General features: G+C 46.5%; 1 protein-coding gene across 1 annotated transcript in view; it reads left to right on the top strand.

Annotated features, from left to right (window-relative positions):
* Positions 1 to 5,146: 5,146 nt before the first annotated feature.
* Positions 5,147 to 22,263, top strand: part of BCAS4 (breast carcinoma amplified sequence 4) — a 1,047,728-nt gene continuing 1,030,611 nt past the window's right edge. Inside the window, exon 1 of the mRNA XM_082272208.1 lies at positions 5,147 to 5,202. The gene's annotated coding sequence lies outside the window, so the exon portion shown is untranslated. The remainder of the gene's footprint in view (positions 5,203 to 22,263) is intronic.

Here is a 22,263-nt window from a genome sequence, read left to right as displayed (position 1 = left end):
TGCACTCAGACATAGACTTCTGTTATTACCTGCACTGAGCCATAGACTTCTGTTATTACCTGCACTGAGCCATAGACCTCTGTTATTACCTGCGGGTTTGGTGCGCTTTGTGAAAGTGCGCCACACCTGCAGTGGTGTATTTAGGTTTTGTGCTGCCCTAGGCCGGACTAAACTCGTGCACCCCCTAATTTAATTATGACCCACCCCTTCCTGTCAAGCCCAAACCCCTTCCTGTTTCAGACCCACCCTGTCATCTGTAAACCACACCCCTTCCTTTTTAGGCTGCACCTCTTCCTCTCTGTACATTAAGGCCTCTTTCACACGGCCGCTCCGGTTTTTTGCTCCGCTGCGGGACTTTTTTTTATTTTTTTAAAGGAGCGGATGACACTTGTGTCATCCGCTCCGTATGTCCGCATATCATCCCATCCGTTTGTGGATGATATACGGACATAATGTAAGTCTATGGGCATCACGGATGTTGCTTCCTTTCCGTTTTTTGAACGGAGGAAAAATAGGGTTCTGTTCCGTCCTGTTCCAAAAAACGGAACAGAACTGAAAGGAAGAAAATCGAATGTCAGCGGATGGTATTCCGCTGATATCCGCAATGCCATAGACTTACATTATGTCCGTAAATCACCTGCAAAAAAATAGGATGATTTGCGGACATACGGAGCGCCCGTGTGAAAGGACCCTAAAAGTGGGTACAAAGTGCCTACTTGTATATTTTGTTGTTTTGTATGGGTAAATCGGTTCGTGGGAGCGCTCCTGAGGGCCCCCCACTAGGCAGCGGGGATGCCAATCCAAGGGGTCAGCGGCCGCAATTGCCGCCGGGCACCCGTGATCGCTCCCCACTGAGAGAGAACGACGGACTGTTGTTGTAAACACAGCAAACTGTTGTTCTCTCTGATATGATCACAAAGTGCCTGTGATCCTCCTATTTTGAATCACAGGTATCTGTGTTCATTTCACAAACAACTCCCCCATACAGTTAGAAAACACCCCCTAGGCTCACACTTAACCCTTTGATCGCCCCCCAGTGTCATTATTACAGTAACTGCATATTTTTAGCACTGATTACTGTAGTAATGTCACTGGTCCCCCCAAAAGTGTCAAAAATGTCAGTTAAGGGTCCGATCTGTCCGCCGCAATGTCGCAGTCCCGCTAAAAATCGCAGATCACCATTACTAGTAAAATAAAATAAATAAAAATGACACATTTTTCCTCTAGTTTTTAGACGCAATAACTTTTGGGCAAACCAATCAAAATACGCTTATTGTGATTTTTTTTTTTTACCAAAAATATGTAGCAGAAAACAAATTGGCCTAAAAGGATGAAACATTTTGATTTTTCAAATTTTTTTGGGGGAATGTTATATAGCAGAATGTGAAAGACAATATTTTTTTTTCCGAATTGTTGCTCTTTTTTTGTTTAAAACGCAATAAATAAAAATTGCACAGGTGATCAAATACCACCAAAAGAAAGTTCTATTTGTGGGAAAAAGGACATTCATTTTTTTAGGGTACATTGTCGCACGACCGTGCAATTGTCCTTTAAATTAATGCAATCCTGAATCGCAAAAAATGGCCTGGTCATTAAGGGGGAAAATCTTCAAGGGCTGCGGGGCATGGTGCAGGAGATGCAGGGGCTGCGGGCATGGTGCAGGGGCTGCGGGCATGGTGTAGAAGATGCAGGGGTTGGGGGCATGGTGCAGGAGATGCAGGGGCTGCGGGCATGGTGCAGGAAATGCAGGGGTTGCGGGCATGGTGCAGGAGATGCAGGGGCTGCGGGCATGGTGCAGAAGATGCAGGGGTTGCGGGCATGGCACAGGAGATGCAGGGGCTGTGGGCATGGTGCAGGAGATGCAGGGCTTTGGACATGGTACAGGAGATGCAGGGCTTTGGACATAGTACAGGAGATGCAGGGGTTACAGGCATGGTGCAGGAGATGCAGGGGCTGCGGGCATGGTGCAGAAGATGCAGGGGTTGTGGGCATGGTGCAGGAGAATGCAGGGCTGTGGGCATGGTGCAGGAGATGCAGGGCTGTGACATGGTACAGGAGATGCAGGGGTTGCGGGCATGGTGCAGGGGCTACGGACGTGGTACAGGAGATGCAGGGCTGTGGACAGCATGGTACAGGAGATGCAGTGCTGCAGGCATAGTACAGGTATGGTACAGGAGATGCAGGGCTATGGACAGCATGGTACAGGAGATGCAGTGCTGTGGGTACCATGCCCGCAGCACCTGCATCTGCTGCGGAGGAGTCTCACTTACCTTGAGGCGCCTTACATTTAAAAATGGCGCCAATACGTCACCGCACATGCGCCAACTGCAGGGCCCCACCCGGACCCAAAAAAGGACAGTCTGTAGGACAAACTCAAGTAAGGCATCAAAAAGGTCTCAAAAAACAGAAGGAACACAAGACAAACAGCCATATACACACATCCAACATATAGAAAATTACTCACAAACACACACACACCTTCCCCCACCCTCCACAAACCCAGCCCCAGGGGGGCCACAGACACCACAGTTTAGTTTCCCCAGGCAATCTGTGACAACAGGGGGGATCACCCCGGCCCCAATCAGTTTACAAGCTCTGAGGCAGAGGGACGCGACGTCCGTCGAGAACGAATAATCAACATTCAGCCAGAGCTTAGTAAACTTACCAGGACACCCTCTACTCTTGTATATCAATTCATACAGTGGTATATCCCCTCGTGCCGTACCATAGAATTGCTGTACCCTGGGCGGCTCAGTACTCTTCCAGTGCAGCAATATTAATTTCCTAGCATAAAACAGTAATATACGAATCAGGGCCCTAGCATGAACGCGGTGTTCAAAATCATTTAAGATGCCCAGCAGTCCAACCTCCGGAGTATGGGGTACCAGCAGGTGTAACGAGTCAGTGAGAAATGCAAAAAATCGACTTCCAGCAATGCTTTTTACTGGGGCAGGACCAGAACATATGGATAAGGTTAGCCGCAGGACAAGCACATCTGGGGCAGGCGGCTCCCGGGGCAACACCCATACGGACCAACTTTTGAGGAGTATAATGTAGATGATGAATAAATTTAAACTGTATGAACCTGTTGTTGGAGCTAATAAGATCCTGAAAGCACACCTCCAAGGCCTCATCCCGACCCTCATCGGACAGCTCAGGAAGCATTGCGACCCACTTTCGCATGGCCAGCTGGAAAGGAACAGCACCAGCCGCCTGCAACCTTGAGTAAAAGGTAGTGACCTGTTTATTTACATCAGGGATGGACAACAATTTTTCAACAGGAGATTACGAAAGCTCCAGGGACCATAATTCATGATTAACTCTAAACTGGCAACCTGTAAAGGCTTTCAAAGTGCCACCTATGGACAATTTTAGGTATTGTAGTTTGTCGCCGTTTCACGGGTGAGCGCAATTTTAAACCTTGACATGTTTTTTATCTATTTGCTTGATGCAACATCATCTTTTAGATTGTACCTATAAAAATTGAGTATTGTATTTTGTTTGTGTTCACTAACATTAGATTAAGTGCCGGTTCACACTATGGCGATTCGACTTCAGGGGCGACTAGTGAAGTCGCCGTGCACCGCGACTTCGGCGCGACTTGCACGGACTTCACATAATGGAAGTCAATGCAAGTCGCTCCAACTTCTGTCAAAAGTAGTGCAGGAACTATTTTCTAAGTCGGAGCGACTTGAGTCGCTCCTATTAGAACAGTTCCCATAGCACTGAATGGACCGCGACGTGTCAGGCTGACAAAGTCGCCTGACAAGTCGCGATAGTGTGAACCGGGACATAGGCCTTTTACAAACAATACTCCTGTTGTTTGTGTTTACTAAAATTAATTTAACATTTAGGCCCCGTTCACATAGGGGCGATCCGACTTCGGGTGGCGACCTCCGAGGTCGCGGTGCGAGCAGCGCGCCGTGACCTCGGAGCGGCCGCCACGGACTTCATAACATTGAAGTCTATGGCGGTCGCCTCCTGGTCGCCCCAAAGAAGCTCCGGACCCTTTTTCTAAGTCGGAGCGACTTGTGTCGCTCCTATTAGAACGGGTCCGCAGCTTCCCTATGGAAGGCGACCTGCGGCGACCTGTGAGGCGACCAGGTCGCCTCACAGGTCGCCTCTATGTGAACGGGGGCTTAATTCTCCAGGGCCTCTGCTTTCAGAAAACATATAATGTTTGAGGGTTTTAAGTTATTTTCTAGGACAAAAGTGCCACCTATTGACAATTTTAGGTATCATAGTTTGTCGTCGTTTCACATGTAAGTGCAATTTTAAACCTTGACATGTTTTTTATCTATTTGCTCAATGCAACATCATCTTTTAGATTTTACCTAAAAAAAATTGAGTATTGTATTTTGTTTGTGTTCACTAACATTAGTTTTAGGCCTTTTACACACAATACTCCTGTTTGAGCATCTCCTTTTTCAGCCGTAAATTTCTGGCGTATTTGTCTTATTGAAATACGTGTACTTTCGCGCATTCGCGAGCATTTTCGCGCATATGCATTTGCGTAAATTTGCATCTTTTCTCGCAAATGTATTCTCGCGTTCTTGTAAAATATGCAAATTAGCATTTTTTCAGATCAATGGTATGTTCGCGTGCGTTCATTTGTTTGCAATCGGGCGTATTTGCGTGCATTAGGCGTAAATTACTGTCCAAAAATGAAGATTTTTCTATTTTGTTCTTACTGAAGATGCACGGCACTCATTTATGCACCTGTGTGCACAGGCACATCACAAATGAATGGGTTGTATTGTAGCTCAGAAAAAAAAAAAGCTGTACTAAGCTTTTTCAAGCTGCAGTGTGCAAGAGGCCTAAAGGGGTTGAAAAGGCAGAAGATGCATTCTATGCATTATGATAAAAAAACTTTTGTGTAAAGCAGCCTCCCCAGCACCCTCTAATACTTACCTAAAGCCCCCTTCTTTATCCAGCGATGTCCACGAGTGCCTCGGCCGCCCAGGACTCTCGATCCTGATTGGCTGAGACACAGCCGCTGAGCCATTGGCTCCTGAGTCTGTCAACCAATATCAGTTAGCCAATCAGGAGAGAGAGGGGGTGGGGCCGAATGGCAGGTCAGTGTCTGAATGGACACATGGAGGTGGGGGCACTCGACAGGAGGGAGGAGCTAGGAGCAGCAAAGAGGGACCTGAGAAGAGGAGGTTTCGGGCCACTCTGTGCAAACCCAACTGCACAGGGAAGGTAAATTTAACATTTGTTATTTTAAAAAAAAAACGAGACTTTACAATCATTTTATGTGCAGTTTTTCCTAAAACAATTTGCATTTGATACATGACTGCACAAGTATGGTATAGCATAAAAAAATTGCAACAGCCACCATTTTGTAAACACCCCCCCAAAAAAAAGAAGAAAAAAACCCTGTAAGACAACGGCATAATGAGCTAGTATGCATCGAAATACTAGCTCATTATGAAATACTTACCTTAGAACGAAGCCCCTGCAGTGCTGCCCGCAGTGACACAGCTGACATGTTTGGCCGTCCTGCTTCCTGGTTCACGTCCCCGGCCATCTGATTGACCGGAGGCGCGGTGAAATCACTCCCACGCATGCGCCCAGTAGCCGGAGTTCATGGCACAGGGCTCTGAAGGAATGGCACGGGTGGCCGTTCCTTCAGAGCGCATGCGCTGATGACGTCATTGGCTGCATGAAATGTATCTCCTAAACCAGTGGTCTCCAAACTGCGGCCCGGGGGCCAGATGTGGCCCTCTGTGCATCTTTATCCGGCCCTTGGGGGCATTATTCTTCCCTCTGATAAAATACACTATTTCCCCCACTGACACCAATAATGGGGCATAATTTCTGCCACTGATGCCAACCATGGATTATTATTCCTCCCAATGACACCAATGATGGGGCACTATTCCTCCCACTGACACCAATGATGGGGCATTATTCCTCCCACTGATACCAATGATGGGGCACTATTCCTCACACTGACACCAATGATGGGGTACTATTCCTCCCACTAATACCAATGATGGGGCACTATTCCTACCACTGACACCAATGATGGGGCACTATTCCTCCCACTGATACCAAAGATGGGGCACTATTCCTCCCACTGACACCAATGATGGGGCACTATACCTCCCACTGATACCAATGATGGGGCACTATTCCTTCCACTGACACCAATGATGGGGCACTATTCCTACCACTGACACCAATGATGGGGCACTATTCCTCCCACTGACACCAATGATGGGGCATTATTCCTCCCACTGATACCAATGATGGGGCACTATTCCTCCCACTGACACCAATGATGGGGTACTATTCCTCCCACTAATACCAATGATGGGGCACTATTCCTCCCACTGACACCAATGATGGGGCACTATTCCTCCCACTGATACCAAAGATGGGGCACTATTCCTCCCACTGACACCAATGATGGGGCACTATTCCTCCCACTGATACCAATGATGGGGCACTATTCCTCCCACTGACACCATTGATGGGGCACTATACCTCCCACTGATACCAATGATGGGGCACTATTCCTACCACTGACACCGATGATGGGGCACTATTCCTCCCACTGATACCAATGATGGGGTACTATTCCTCCCACTAATACCAATGATGGGGCACTATTCCTACCACTGACACCAATGATGGGGCACTATTCCTCCCACTGATACCAATGATGGGGCACTATTCCTCCTACTGACACCAATGATGGGGCACTATTCCTCCCACTGATACCAATGATGGGGCACTATTCCTCCCACTGACACCAATCATGGGACACTATTCCTCCCACTGACACCAATAATGGGGCACTATTCCTCCCCCTAATAACAAAGATGGGGCATTGTTTACTCCTACTGACGCCAAAACATTTTCTACTCCCACTGGCCACAGTCCGGCCCCCATAAAGTATAAAGGACAATAAACCGGCCCTTTGTTTAGAAATTTTGAAGGCCCCTGTCCTAAACAGTGCAAGTTTAGGAGATATTTACAGTACTGATAGGTAAGCCTTATTAAAGGCTTACCTATAGGTAAAAGTCATAAGAGTGGGTTTACAACCACTTTAATTCTCCAGGGCCTCTGCTTTCAGAAAACATATAATGTTTGGGGGTTCTAAGTAATTTTCCAGCAAAAACAAATTTGCTGATTCTAACATGTATTTGAAAAGTGTCAAAACTGCCTACATAGGCAAAGCGGTTAAAGCCTATATGAGATTTTAGTGATTGGGTTTACATCTACTTTATTGTAGCGCAGCAATCAAACATTCCCAGCGTCAGTCTGCGTGCAGGTATTATTAGAAGCTGCTTTAAATTCAGCAGATTTTTAGTTTAGGTATACTGGTCCGTAACTTATGGTTTCCTTAGAGACAGTTGTCTAGAGCTGAGTCAGCGATACGATGAACGCGGTTGTGTTTGTTGAGTAGAAAGTAGAACACAGGAAATTAGACTTTTGTCATCCTGGTGCTCTCTGATTCGCAGGTGACTGCCCTCCTGCGGTTAATGTATGGCGTATGCTGCTTCACAAACCTAGACCGCTTTCACAATCGCTTCCCTCATCTCCACAGAAACGACCGCCATTGCATCACTGTATACACAGAGCTATGTACTTGTTTTCTCTGTTATTGATTCTGTTGTGAATAAGGAAAAACAACAACTTTCTCAGCCTATTTAAGAGTTTCAATGATTTATTTGTTTATGTTTAGTGCTGCTGGTCATTAACGTCTATATTACACGTCACTTAAAAGACGAGTCACATAGTGGCGTAATGGTATTTCCTTGTTTTCTGCCACAGGCTGGATTCAGACCGCTGTGGTGTATTACGTTGTATGTTTACATGTTTGGCGGTAAGGCAGCTCGATCATTTTTAATGTGCTACCAAGAACCACAACTGACCGTTTAAAGCACCTTCTTTACATTGCACAAATATGAACCAGGGTAGGTAAAACTTAGGTTAGGGATAGCCATTGGAGTTTCATTCAAAATTAATACCACTGCAATGCACTGTTGGTTCCATGCATTGCAGTCAGGGCCGCTGATAGCAGGGGGGACCACCAGTCCTCCTGTAGGGGGCCCGGGCACAGAGGAGGACCCCAACAGCGAGGAATCAGTGCAGTTGGGCGGAGGAGCAATTACAGAAGGAAGCCCAGTGTGGCTCTCTGCAGCAGCTTAAAGCCAGTTTCTCCCCCACCTGCCAGCTTTCAGCTGCTGCGGTGAGAGACACAGACACAGGACATCGTTCCTGTATTTGCTTCTCCAGAACCGATCCACCTCCCTGTTCTGCCTGCTTCTGATCCCCCCCCCCATGTGCCCCCCTTTCACTGTGCCACCCCCCCCCCCCCTGCAGCGCTGCAGGTTTCCCTGTCCTGTCTATTCTTCTACAGTATAGTCCAGTCCGCAACAGTCCATTCCGCAACAGTCCATTCCGCAAAAGTCCATTCCGCTACAGTCCATTCCGCCACAGTCCATTCCGCCACAGTCCATTCTGCCACAGTCCATTCTGCCACAGTCCATTCCGATACAGTCCATTCTGCTACAGTCCATTCTGCTACAGTCCATTCCGCTACAGTCCATTCCGCTACAGTCCATTCCGCTACAGTCCATTCCGCTACAGTCCATTCCGCCACAGTCCAATCTTCTACAGTACAGTCTGCCACTGTACAATTTGCTATATTCCAGTCTGCCTTAGTCTAGTCCAAGTCTGTCTAGCCTGCTGTGTGCTACAGTTTAGCTCCGCTGCCAGTCCTACTTCCAGTGCTACCTAGTCCCTGCTTCGCACAGTAAGCAGCTCAGCTCTCCAGGCACCAGTCCACAAGTACCTGTTAGGTGACCAGGGGTGGCTTGCAAAGTCCTGGGAGGGTCCATGGCAGAACACCACCTACTCCTGAGACTGACAAGGTAGGGGCACGCTCCCGGGGAAGAAGTGGAAATCACGAAACGCGTCGGGGCGTGACCAGGCGATGTAACCAGGCTGTGTAAGAGGAGTTCGGATTACCCAGAAGGCGCGGCGTCCACGGCGTGGAGCCTGGACATCATCTCCCGAAGGGCATCCCTCCCCTATTCGTGACTGTTTTTTTGCGTTGGATGACATACAAGACATGTGAGTGTGTTACCTTATGTTTTATTTTATTTAATAAAACCCTTTCAAACGGTATCACGCTATTGGGATTATGTTCTCTCCTCCCCATATGCTGCTGAGCTTTTTTTGACTGCGCTGGTGCGATTCCTGTTGTGGATACTCTGGACCAGTGACCATCATTATAAGCCTGAATGCTCAAACACGAAAGTGGGTTGGGCCACAGCATCTGGTGAGTGGGCAATTCTCCTCCCCCCTTGGAGCACGGTGAGAAATCCTTTTGAGAAACACGTCTTCGTACATTATCATCCCAGGAGATAGAGTGAAGGATTATGGACTGTTTGAGTCATTTCTGAACTTTTTCCTGCTGCCTATGTGACATCTATTGCATTTCGGACTTTTGTGCAGTGGGCACAGTATTTTTTTGGCACTTGCTTCTTGACAAGTTTGCGCTACTATATATATATAGGGATATTGCTGAGTATCTATCTATTATATATCTTTCTCCATATGTTTTAGTTAAGTAGCTGCATAGCCAATTTATTTATTGGTGAGTGGTCCTCATTTGAAGCGCTTGGGATAGCTTATACCTTTATTTGGTTTTCGTTGGGCATTTAAGCTGTCATATTATATAAGGTAGGGGTCTAGTTCCATGCCCTTAATACGAGCTTGTGACATTTCCCTTCACTTTCTGTCCTGCTGGCACCATTTTACCAGACATGAAGTGAGGGGGACTCTGCAATGGGGACACAGACAATAAAAATCTGACAGGGATTCTAGCCTTTCTCTACTGTACTTTGCTGTCTGGTGAAATGTTTTCAGCAGGACAGGAAGTGCTGGGAAATCTCTCCAATGGAGCCCTCATTAGCAGAGGTACTAAACCTTCCCCACTTTATTCATATTTAGAGGAAAGCATCTATGGCTTGACAATGATTTGGCAATGAGTAAGCGACATCTCTAAGTCGTGAAACGCGTCTGCCTTTGTGTCCTGCATTCACAGTGTGTTGTTCCAGTTGCCCATTGTTTGATGTGGAATAAATTTACTCCAATTTTTGATTTACATCGGAGTGCGGTCATCTCTTTTTGTCTCATATGATTTTGGATTGACGGATCCGACCAGCACCCGACACCCAGCCCACCTGGAACGGTCTTTCCTATTTGGACTCCATCTAACTTTAATAACAAGTTAGGATGGACTTACTAAGAGGTCATTGAGACATCCAACAGACACGAAAGAAATTTCAGTGTGTCCTCATTTCCTGCTGTTCTGTGATTCAGCGGAGGTGAATCTACCTCAGATAGCAAGACCTCCATATTGTTTATTGAGCAAATCAGGGAATTACCTTGTTATCATCTTGTATGGTTCATCGCATGGTTCCACGAGGCAGCATATCTGAAAATACAGTCAGCTGGATAGAACGTGGACCATTACGGGAAGTAAGAGAGGGAGATGAGAATGAATCACCCCCAACAGACAGCAGATCACACAGCGTCAAACTCCTACATCTTGCAAGAGATAAAGCAGTCTGTCATAAATTGGAACTCCAGCCAAAAAAACTGTCTTTGGTTAGAGTGGGGGGGGGGGGATGTTAGGACCTCTGTCAGACTTTCATTGCCATCTGTGTGCTCACTAGGGGAGGTACCTTCACTTCCTGTGTATCGGACATCCATTTTCAGAGTGTGAAGAAAGTAGAAATTTTCCCAGCTTCAATATAGACAGAAAAAAAAATTACCTGACATACCTGTTCAATCTGCTATAAATGTGCTTTACTGTTGTCTGCATCCATATACCTTATATATCCTGGCCTTATGACATTATTCATCAGCACAGCACAGGGGGAAAAAGTGGGTATGTGGAAACAGGGCAAGGGGTGGGCAGAAGAGGCAGCTGCCCTGGGCACTGTGATATCATGTAAGGTGGAGGGGGGGCACAAGGAGATGGGGGGGGGGTGTTGGAAGGGGGAATTTGGGGGGGTGGCAGGGAGCAAGTATCGCTCCAAGAGGGAAAATGTGTGTGGGGAGGTGCTGGGAGTGGTGATTTAGGGGGATTTGCGTTGGAAGGGGGGATGGGGGAAGAAGATTTGTGCTGGGGGGGTTGGGGGAATTTGTGCTGGGAAGGAGGGATATGAAGTGGGGGTGTAGAAGTTGTGTACTAAGAGGGGACATTTTAGGGGTAGAGAATTTTGTGGTTTTCTTTGGGTGGGGGGTACTGGAGCTTGGGGGATGTTTATTTTTTGGGGGGGGGGGGCAAAGATTTGTTTCCCCCTTACCCCTGAGAAGATAGATTTCAGCAAGGGGGGGGGGGGGATTTGTAGCTGGGGGGATTTCAGCAAGGGGGGTGGATTTGTACTGGGAGGAGGGGAAATTTCTGCTTACAGGGTAAGTACTGTATGCAGATTAGTGCTTGGTGTTTTTATGGGGGGGCTTTTGCTGACACGTAATGCTCATACATCTTTGGGGGACACTTTGGCATGTTCGTTCTGGGCTCTAGGTGACCTTGTCTCGGCACAGGTGGAAATAATTTCCATCTTATGTTCTTAGTGTGCAGGGGAAAACTTGTATGTACTGTGAAAGGTGAAGAGGAAATTAAAAAAAACTAGAGCAGCCTTTCTTAAAATTTTTAACACAGAGGAACCCCTGAAATAACTTTCAGGTCTCAGGGAACCCCTGATAAAAATTACCATATCTACAACTCAGGATATATTAGTGTGATAGTTAGTGGGAAGAATGCTCCTTACACTTGTGGTCATTACAGATAGCTAAAAAGATCAATGGTGTCATTGGGAACTTAGAGAAGCGGAAATTGCCCTTTCCTCAAGGAATCCCAAGCAACCTCAGGAGGAGCCCCGGACTAGAAGAAATATATTCAGGCAGAGGCGTAACTAGAACCTTCAGGGCCCCGGTGCAAGAAACCATGAAGGGCCCCCTGGGGCCCTTTACTCTCGTTGTGGGGCCCTTTCACAAGTTCTGCAGTGGGCCCCCTTCCTGCCATCTTGGGGCCTACCCACGGTGGTGGAATGCCAGGGCCCTGTCGCAAGTGTGACCTTTGCGATCCTGGAAGTTCACCCACTGGTGTCAGTAGTTTTTTTTTGGTATTTTAATTGTATTATTTTTATCATTTTATTTAATTTTTTTACAATGTGACTGACTATGACTCTGTCCATTCAGAAAAGGAGGGAGCTGGTAAATTACATATTTACTGACCCCTTCCTGGTTCTCTATTGTGACACATCCCCTGCAGCAGCCGGCAGGAGAGGGAAGGGAGCATTCTGAAGGGGGGGGGGGGGGCAGCACAGAAGGGGGGGGGGGTGGACCAGGGGAGCACACAGGGGCCCAGAGACAGCAGAACACAAGTATACTGGATAGGAGGAGTGGCGGGGGCAGCATACAGAGGAACCAATCTCCTCCATTTTCCTCCTGCAGCTACAGAAGGAAAAAAGGAGGACATTGATTTCTCTACATGCTGCCTCCGCCGCCCCTCCTATTCAGGTGTACAGGGGAGCCACATGGGCCCCCTTGAGCATGGGGCCCGGTTGCGATTGCAACCCCTGTAGTTACGCCCCTGTATTCAGGGGCATTATAGTAGGAGGGCCAATGTATAGTACCTCACAAAAGTGAGCACACCCCTTACATTTTTGTAAATATTTTATTCTATCTTTTCATGTGACAACACTTAGTCCCCGTTCACACTGGGGCGACCTGTCAGGCGACCTGGTCGCCTGACAGGTCGCCGTAGGTCGCCTGACATACAGAAGCTGTGGACCCGTTCTAATAGGAGCGACACAAGTCGCTCCGACTTAGAAAAAGGGTCCGGAGCTTCTTTGGGGCGACCCGGAGCGACCTGCATTGACTTCAATGTTATGAAGTCCGTGCCGGCCGCTCCGAGGTCGTGGTGCGAGCTGCGCGCCGCGACCTGTGAGGTCGCCCCGGCAAGTAGCGTCTCCCCAGTGTGAACGGGGCCTGAAGAAATGACACTTTGCTACAATGTAAAGTAGTGAGTGTACAGCTTGTATAACAGTGTAAATTTACTGTCCCCTCAAAATAACTCAACACACAGCCATTAATGTCTAAACTGCTGGCAACAAAAGTGAGTACACCCCTAAGTGACAATTGCAAAAAAAAAAAAGGGAGTGCCCAGATGGGACTTTGAATGAGGTGCACGCAATAGTCACTACTATGGAATAATGAATGTATTTGTTTATTATAAAAACATAACTGAATATGAACAAGTACCGACAAGAAACAGATGTCAGATATTAATCCCCCTTTCCCCCTAAGTGACAATGTCCAAATTGTCACAATTGGGCCCAAAGTGTCAATATTTTGTGTGGCCACCATTATTTTCCAGCACTGCCTTAACCCTCTTGGGCATGGAGTTCACCAGAGCTTCACAGGTTGTCACTGGAGTCCTCTTCCACTCCTCCATGACAACATCACGGAGCTGGTGGATGACAGTGCATTGTTTTAGCACTGATCACTGTATTGGTGTCACTGGTCCCCAAAAAGTGTCACTCCCTTGTCAGATTTGTCCGCCACAATGTCGCAGTCCCACTAAAATCGCCGCCATTACTAGTAAAAAAATTTAAAAATTCCATAAATCTATCCCACGCGATAACTTTTGCGCAAACCAATCAATATACACTTATTGGGATTTTCTTTACCAAAAATATGTAGCAGAACACAAATTGGCCTAATTTAATGAAGAAATTTGATTTTTTTACATTTTTTATTGGATGTGTTTTTATCATAAAGTAAAAAATAATGAGTTTTTTTTTTTTTTTTTAAATTGTCGCTTTTTTGTGTTTCTAGTGCAAAAAAAAAAAAAAGGAGAGGTGATCAAATTCCACCAAAAGAAAGCTCTATTGTGGGGGAAAAAGGACATCAATTTTATTTGTGTACAGCGTCACACGACCGCGCAATGGTCAGTTAAAGTAACGCAGTGCTGTATTTTAAAAAATAGCCTGGTCATGAAGGGGGGTAAATCTTCCAGAACTGAAGTGGTTAAGGAACCCCCTAGCAACCTCAGGAGAAATCCTGGAGCAGAGGAAATATATTCAGGGGCATTTTAGTAGGGGGGGGCTGATGTTTTTTTATAAATATAAACCATGGCTGTAATTACCTGGTATGCTGCCTTACAACAATGTCTTCCTTCTGAAAATGCTAGTTGCCTGGCTGACACCGCAATTTAAATAAAGATCTGGCTATACTGATTGCAGGTTTGTTCTGGGTCAGGGTCCCAAGCCTCCTGTACATGAACCAGTACTGCTGTACCCCAGGGCCGGTGCTAGACTATTTTACGCCCTAGGCAAGACCAGCTACTTGCGCCCCCCCAAAAAAGAAAAAAAAAGGGAAATGGTTAAAAACTCCTCTATGTCATACCCAGTGACCCTGATCTGATGCTTCCTCTATGTTATGCTCTCATACCCAGTGACCCCCCTATTCCTCTATGTCACACTCGGGGATCCTGATGTCCCTCCGTGTCACACCCAGGGACTTTGATGTTTTTCCATGTCACACCCTGGTACCCCAATATTCCTCCATGTCATGCTGTCATATCCACTGACCCCAATGTTCCTCCATGTCACACCCAGGGACCCCCGTGTTCCTCCATGTCATGCAGTCATACCCAGTGACCCCAATGTTCCTCTATGTCAGACACTGATGTTCATCCATGTCACATCTGGGGACCCTGGTGTTCATCCATGTAACACCTGGGGACCCTAATGTTTCTCTGTGTCACATCTGGGGACCCAATCCCCCCATGGCACACCCAGGGACCCCAATTCCTCATGGCTCACCTGGTGACCCCGAACCCCTGTTACACCCGGTGACCCCTATCCTCCATGTCACACCTGGTGACTCTGATTCCCCATGGCACACCTGATAACCCCGATTCCCTTTCATACCAGGGATGCTCCATGTAACACCCAGGGACCCCGATCCCCTGTTCTGGGCACAATCACTGGGCGGTATGAAGAGAGAGGCCCGCACTCTGCCCTCCTTCACCGTGATCCTGCTGATTCCTTCTCCCAGGACACTCCTCTCCTGGACCACAGTGCTCACAACAGCTCCAACTGGCTCCTGGTGGAGGGAAAAGCAGCGGTCAGAGAGCTCCACACTTATTTCATCGCCAACCTCCTCACCCCAGACCATTCCGGTGCCTCGTCGCTTCTGCTCCAGTAAAGGTTCCGCCCTCCAGTGCCGAGCTCCGGCTCAGGTTCAGCTCTCCTCAGCTCCCTGCTTAATACCGACCCAGGGAAATAAACGGCTGCCCATCAGCTGAGTGCAGAGAGTCTCTTCCTGCCCGGGGTTAAGGCCGCTCAGCTCCAGCCTAAGAAGATCATCATTCAGGCAGCACACTGGTGGACTCACTTCCTGCCTCTTTGGGCCCTCTAACAGTGGTGGAAAGCCAGGGCCTGGTAGTTCCGCACTGCCCAAGACACCTAGCATATTCCACTGCCCCTTCTTCCTCCCCCATGGCCGCCCCTCCCCTCAGCTCACAAGGAGAGAGTGCGGACTCATGGCTGCGCCCCTAGGTGGCAATGCGCCCTAGGCGGCTGCCTAGTTTGCCTAGTGGAAGCACCGGCCCTGGCAGTACCCCAGTTGAAATTTCAGATCGGGACGACAGGGTGAAGGTCTGTGAGGGCTGGACTAAAAGAAGAGGATATGGAACCCCCGCACAAGAAATACATATAAAGGCAATTGTTTAACCTGCCACGCATTTGTATTCCTGTCCAACCAGTCCTAATATTTACACAGCCACAGCACTGTCTGGTAAGGCAAGAGACCTTATTTTTCTCTGCTGTAGTTAGGCAACACTTATAGGTCTTGTCCTTCCCCCAGCCTGTGACTAGACAGTTAGTATATAACTAAAGGAAAAACTTTTTTTTTTTTTAGTTTTGGACAGAGTGGAGAGGGATTAGAACCCCTGTCTGTTTTTATTGCTTTCTGCGCCCCCATTAAGGAGATCCACCCTCTCAATTTGTATTTTTACCATTATCTTTGAAAGTGAAAGTAAAAATATATCCCAAATTTTGAGTTGTCCCCAGAAAAGTAACAGAGGGCAAATCTTCAGATGGGGACACTAGCTCTGCTGACCTGGCAGTCCCCAAGGAATTCCCTTAAAGAGGTATTAAAGGCAAAAAATTTAAAAAAATAAATAAAATCACAAACATGTCACACTTACCTGCTCTGTGCAGCGGTTTCACACAGAGCAGCCTCCATTCTCCTGTTCTTGGGTCCAGAGCAAGCAAGCAGCTTGCAATGGGGGCACCCAAGCAGGTGCCCTCCCGAGCTGCTGCTCTGTGTGTCCATTCAGACACGAAGCCGTGGCTCAACTCCGCCCCCTGTTTCTCCTCATTATCTGTCTGACTGTGATTGACATGTCTTGGCCAATGAGGAGGGAGAGTCCCCACAGAGCCGATGCTCTTGTGCACAACGCTCGATTGAGAGGGAGGTAAGGTAAGTATAAGAGGGGCTGGGGGGAATTGCTGCACACAGAAGGTATTTTACCTTCATGCATGCTCACTTGCTGTTTGACTATGGGACAGGAAGTGAAGGGAAATCTCCACAATAGGACATAGAAAAAAAAAATTTTTTGACAGGGGTTATAACCCTCCCTGACTCTATCCAAAAACAGAAATGTGGCCTATAGTTCTACTTTAACCACTTGAGCTCCAGAAGATTTTACCCCCTTCCTGACCAGGGCCTATTTTGCGATTCGGCACTGCGTTGGTAAAGTTGGTACGCACGCTGCCTCGCTTTGAGCCCGTTGGTGAACCGCACGCCAAGATCCCACTATAGCAGCCGCGAGGCTGAAAGGTGTCTAGGAAAGGGCATTAGCGAAATTTCCATTAGAATTTTTTCAGCTTACCCACGTATTGGAGTGATTTTTTTAAACACCAGAGTGCACATCTTTCTTGGAGTTTTTAAATTATCCTTTGAGTGCTTTTAAACGTTATTGATGTTGGTATGATGACATTTTAAAATAAAGGAGTTTTTTAACACTCTGCACAATGAGGAGCTTTCTGTCCTTTATACCCTGAGCTGCAAGCCATATCCAGAGGATCCCTGCTACATCTACAGGAACCTGGAGCATAAAGGACCAAGCACAGATTGATTCTTGCTGGCGTATTCCAACAGGAATCCACGGCATCTGGTAAGTGAGCCATCTTACCATTCAGCACTCGAGGTGAAGTGAAGGGTCACACCACTGCTACATCAGCACGATATTGCATAGAAAATACTTTTTTTGCACTATTGCACTTTCTTCTTTCCAGCACAATAACACTATGAACTATATAAACTATTGAATAATTTCTGGTTTTTGCAACCAATTCAGTTTTGTATGGAATATAATTTATTGTTATAAGGTTTTGTATACAGGATGAATTTATGGTTATTATTTGTAGTAGATTGATGGGTACTAATTTAAACTGACATCAGTCCTCACAGATTAACCACGCACAATATTTTGAGCACGTTATGCACTTTATGGGTGCTATCTATACACCCCTTTAGATAAGTATTTCACAATATTGTTGATATTGCATAGCACATTTAATACACTGAAGCACTAAAATATAATACATATACAGTGCAACCAGCAGTGGGGTTACTCCCCACATACCAGAGGTTAGTGCAGTTATTTACCCTACTCACATGCGTAACCTTAACGGACAATTGCGCGGTCGTGCGACGATGTACCCAAATGAAATTGACGTCCTTTTTTTCCCACAAACAGAGCTTTCTTTTGGTGGTATTTGATCACCTGTGCGATTTTTTGATCATGCGCTATAAACAAAAAAAGAGCGACAATTTTGCAAAAATTACAATATTTTTCACATTTTTTTTATATGAAATTTCCCCCCCAAAAAAATGTAAAAATCCAAATTTTTTAAAATTTTTGGCCAATTTGTTTTCTGCTACATATGTTTGGTAAAAAAAAAAAAATCACCTAAAGTGTATTTTGATTGGTTTGTGCAAAAGTTATTGTGTTTACTAACTAAGGGAAAGATTTTTGTTATTTTTATTGTTTTTTTTTTTTTAACGAGTAATGGCGGCGATCTGCGATTTTTTTTGCGGGACTGCGACATTGCGGCAGACAGATCGGACCCTTGACTGACATTTTTGACACTTTTGGGGTTACCAGTGACATTACTACAGTAATCAGTGCTATATATACAGAGATGTATAGTAACGAAGTAGAACTACTTAAGTACTGTACTTAAGTACCGAAATGCGGTATCTGTACTTTCCTAGAGTAGAATTTTTTTCTCCTACTTCTACTTTTACTTCACTACATTTTTTCGATGATTTCGATACTTCTACTCAAGTATTTTTTTTTTTTTTGCTGCATAGTTACTCGTTACTTTTAAAAAAATTACCACTGCCAGAACAGTAGATGGCAGGTTGCATAAAGCTCAAAAAAATGTGTATAATGTAATTTGTAAATCAGCGCATATGAAAATAAAGGCTGTGTATAATAAAAGCTGCTATACCAAATCTTTCCAATAAAAAGAAAATATGAAACAAACAAATAAATGGTGCTACAGCGCTTAAAGTGCATCAAGAAACTACTAACAAACACAGGTTAATCATTTGAATAAATCATTTGAAATAATAAAAAACAATATGATGTTCAAACTTTTGACTTCTTTCTTTAATAACTACATAACACAGTACTTCTACTTCTACTTTCAGTACTTGAGTAGAATTTTTTTTTCAAAACTACTGGTACTTTTTACTTTTAGTACTTAAGTAGCAAATTTTTTGAAAAAACTACTTGCAATACTTAAGTAAAAAAAATGTTGAATACTTTAGTACTTCTACTTAAGTAACTTTTTCTGTGAGCACTTCCACTTCTACTTAAGTCACTTTTTGATCGAGCACTTGTACTTTTACTCAAGTAGAAATTTCGAGTACTTTATACAAGTCTGTATATATATGCACTGTTACTGTAAAAATGACACTGGGAGGGAAGGGGTTAACTTTATTGAAGAGGGAGGGGTTAAGTGTGTCCCTAGGGGCGTGCTTCTAACTGTGATTGGACGTGGCTGTGTGTGTAAGAATAGTGATCAACGGTCCTACATAGCAGGACCGTATGATCTGTGCTTTTAGTCCCGGGTCACACTTGTGCGATGCGGGAAGGCTGCGAATTCGCAGCCTGTTCCCGCATCGCAAACGCACATCTGGCAGTTCACACTGCCATATGCGATACGCAGGGGGTGTCAATGAAATGTTAACGACACCCCCAGTTTGATCGCATATCGCAGTGCGATCTGACAGTTCGCACAGGATCGGATCGCACAAGTGTGAACCACTGTGCGATCCGATCCTGATGCGGCTGGAAAAAAGGGTCATGTGCGTGTTTGGTGCGGATACAATGCAAATTCAGCCATACAAAGTGCACCTCCGATCGCATGTAATGAAGGAGCAGTGCGCTCCGAATTACATGCGATCGCCGCACTCGCAGTAATGCGAACCGGCCCTTACACAGGGGAGAATGACAGGCAGCTTTGTTTACATTAGCTGCCTGCCTTTCTCCCTCTCCACCCGACGATCGCGAGTGACCGGCGGACATCGGGTCCGCCGGTCACACGCGCGGGCTTCTTAGTGAACGAGCGGGGGCGGGAGTGCGCCTCCGGCGGCGCGCGCTCGCCCCCTATTGGCTCCCAGGCTAGTGACGTACCAGTAAGTCTCTTTGCCTGGGAAGGGCTGACCGCCGCCGTATATAGTCGGGCGGCGGTCGGCAAGTGGTTAAAGTGGTTGTAAAGGCAGAAGGTGCAATCCATGCTTTAAGATAAAAAGCCTTGTGTTCAGCAGCCCCCCTCTTACTTACCTGAGGTCCATGTAGATCCAGCGATGTTGCAGGAGTGTCTCGGCTGCCCAGGAGTCCCCTCCCCATTGGTTGAGACAGCAGTGTGGCGCCATTGGCTCCCACTGTTGTCAAAGTCAGTCAGTAAATGAGGAGGGAAAGAGGGCGAGGCTGGGCCGCGGCTCCGTGTCTGAATGGACACAGGGAGCTGCAGCTCGGCTTGGGTGCCCCCATAGCAAACTGCTTGCTGTGGGGGCACTCAACAGGAGGGAGGGGCCAGGAGCACCGAAGAGGGACCCGAGAAGAGGAGAATCTGGGCTGCTCTGTACAAAACCATTACATAGGGCAGGTAAATGTGTTTGTTATTTTTAACTAAAAAAATACTATGAACCACACAGGAGGCACAGTGCATGCAGTGCAGTGCGATTTGAGCCTATTTATTTTGAATGGGTTTAGCTTACACCGCATCGCACCAAAGTCGCACATGCACCAATTTGGGAACCTGGCGGCAACTGGATTGCATAGTCTTTCTGTTCCATGCAAATGAATTGCATTTGTGACCTGTGTTTGGGGTGTTAAGGATACCCGCTGCAGAAGGCAAGGGCAGTGTGATTTAAATGCAGTGTAGGGAAACACGCACAGATCACGGGTTTCCCACACCATATTCTAGTGGGAACCTAGGTTAAAGGAGAAGCAGCAAACTGATTAGCCCATCTCTGTTCCCTCATCCTTTCAGCATCAGGAGCAGTGCAGCAAGGCTGATCAGCTCCTTTTGCTGTGTCTGCCTCTCCCTGTTTGAGCTCTGCTGTGCAAGGGGCTGCAGGAGGAGGATAGCAAGTATGGATACTTACACTGCTTGTATTTAAAGCAGAGCTCGAACAAAAAAGGGAAGCTTCGCTTGTTTCTTCAGTTACTTCCTGGTTTCTTGCCTAGGCAAACTATGTCATACATCCCAGGAGTCTTCAGGAGGCAAGGAGAGGAGAAGGGGTTTTCACAGCTCAGCACACTCTCCTGCATGCATACTTAAGCTAAGGGCAGGAAGAAAATGCTACATGAATCTTTTGCCCTTACTCAAGATGGCCACGGCCAGAAATGCTATAGGGGGTGTTTTTCAAAGTCATTTCTCACCAAAAATAAAGCATGGAGAGATGGATGGTTGGGGGATGTTGCTTTGAATATTAAAAATGAATTAAATGGTGTTTTTGGTTTGTGGTGCTCGGTAGCAGTAAAGATCCGCTTTAATTACATTGGTTCATGCCTACTGGGCGCTTTTACCCTCTTCCTGCCCAGGCCATTTTTCAGCTTTCAGCGCTGTTTGAATGGCAATAGCGCGGTCATGCAACACTGTACCCCAATAAAGTTTTTATCATTTGTTTCCACACAAATAGAGCTTTCTTTTGGTGGTATTTAATCACCACTGGGTTTTTTATTTTTTGCTAAACAAATGAAAAAAACATTTTTCCTAGTTTGTTATAAAATTTTGCAAACAGATAATTTTTCTCTTTTACTGATGTGCGCTGATGAGGCTGCACTGATGGGCACTAATAGGTGGCAATGATAGGTGGCACCTATGAGGCGGCACTGGTGGGCACTGATAAGGCAGCACTGATGGGCACTGATAGGCTGCACTGATGGGCTCTGATAAGTGGTACTGATAGGCTGCACTGATGGGCACTAATAGGTGGCACCTATGAGGGGGAACTGGTGGGCACTGATAAGGCAGCACTGATGGGCCACACTGATGGGCTCTGATAAGTTGCACTGATAGGTGGCACTGATAGGCAGCATTGATGGGCACTGATAGGCAGCACTGATGGGCTCTGATAGGTGGCACCGATAGGCAGCATTGATGGGCACTGAAAGGCACTGATAGGCACTGGTAAGTGACACTGATAAGGAGGCACTGATTGGCAGCACTGGTGGGCATTGTTGGGACTGCACTGATAATCAGTACACTTACAATCAGTGTCCTGATTATCAGTGCTGATGTCTCTTTAACACAAGCCGGTTATCGGCTCTCAACTTCTCTCCTCACAATGTCAGCAATAGGAGAGAAAAGCCGATACCCGTCTTGTGTTAACATCCGTGATCAGCTGTCATTGGACACAGCTGATCATGTGGTAAAGGGCTGCTGTTATTGGCCCTTTACCCCGATATGTGACCTGCTGAGTCCAAAGGGTTCACTTCCTGTTTCCCTTACTAGAGATACCAGCGCCTTCACCCAAAAGTGATTGAAGAATCTGCTCGGTTGAGGACATTGCAGGATCCCAGGAAAGGTACCGTATATACTCGAGTATAAGCCGAGTTTTTCAGCATGTTTTTTCATGCTGAAAATGCCCCCCTCGGCTTATACTCGAGTCACTGGCTTCAGTGTCTTTTTA

Source organism: Pelophylax lessonae (assembly GCF_965119305.1).
Source record: "Pelophylax lessonae genome assembly, chromosome: 11".
In the NCBI taxonomy this organism is placed as follows: Eukaryota; Metazoa; Chordata; class Amphibia; order Anura; family Ranidae; genus Pelophylax; species Pelophylax lessonae.
This window is presented reverse-complemented; position numbering and strand designations above follow the sequence as displayed.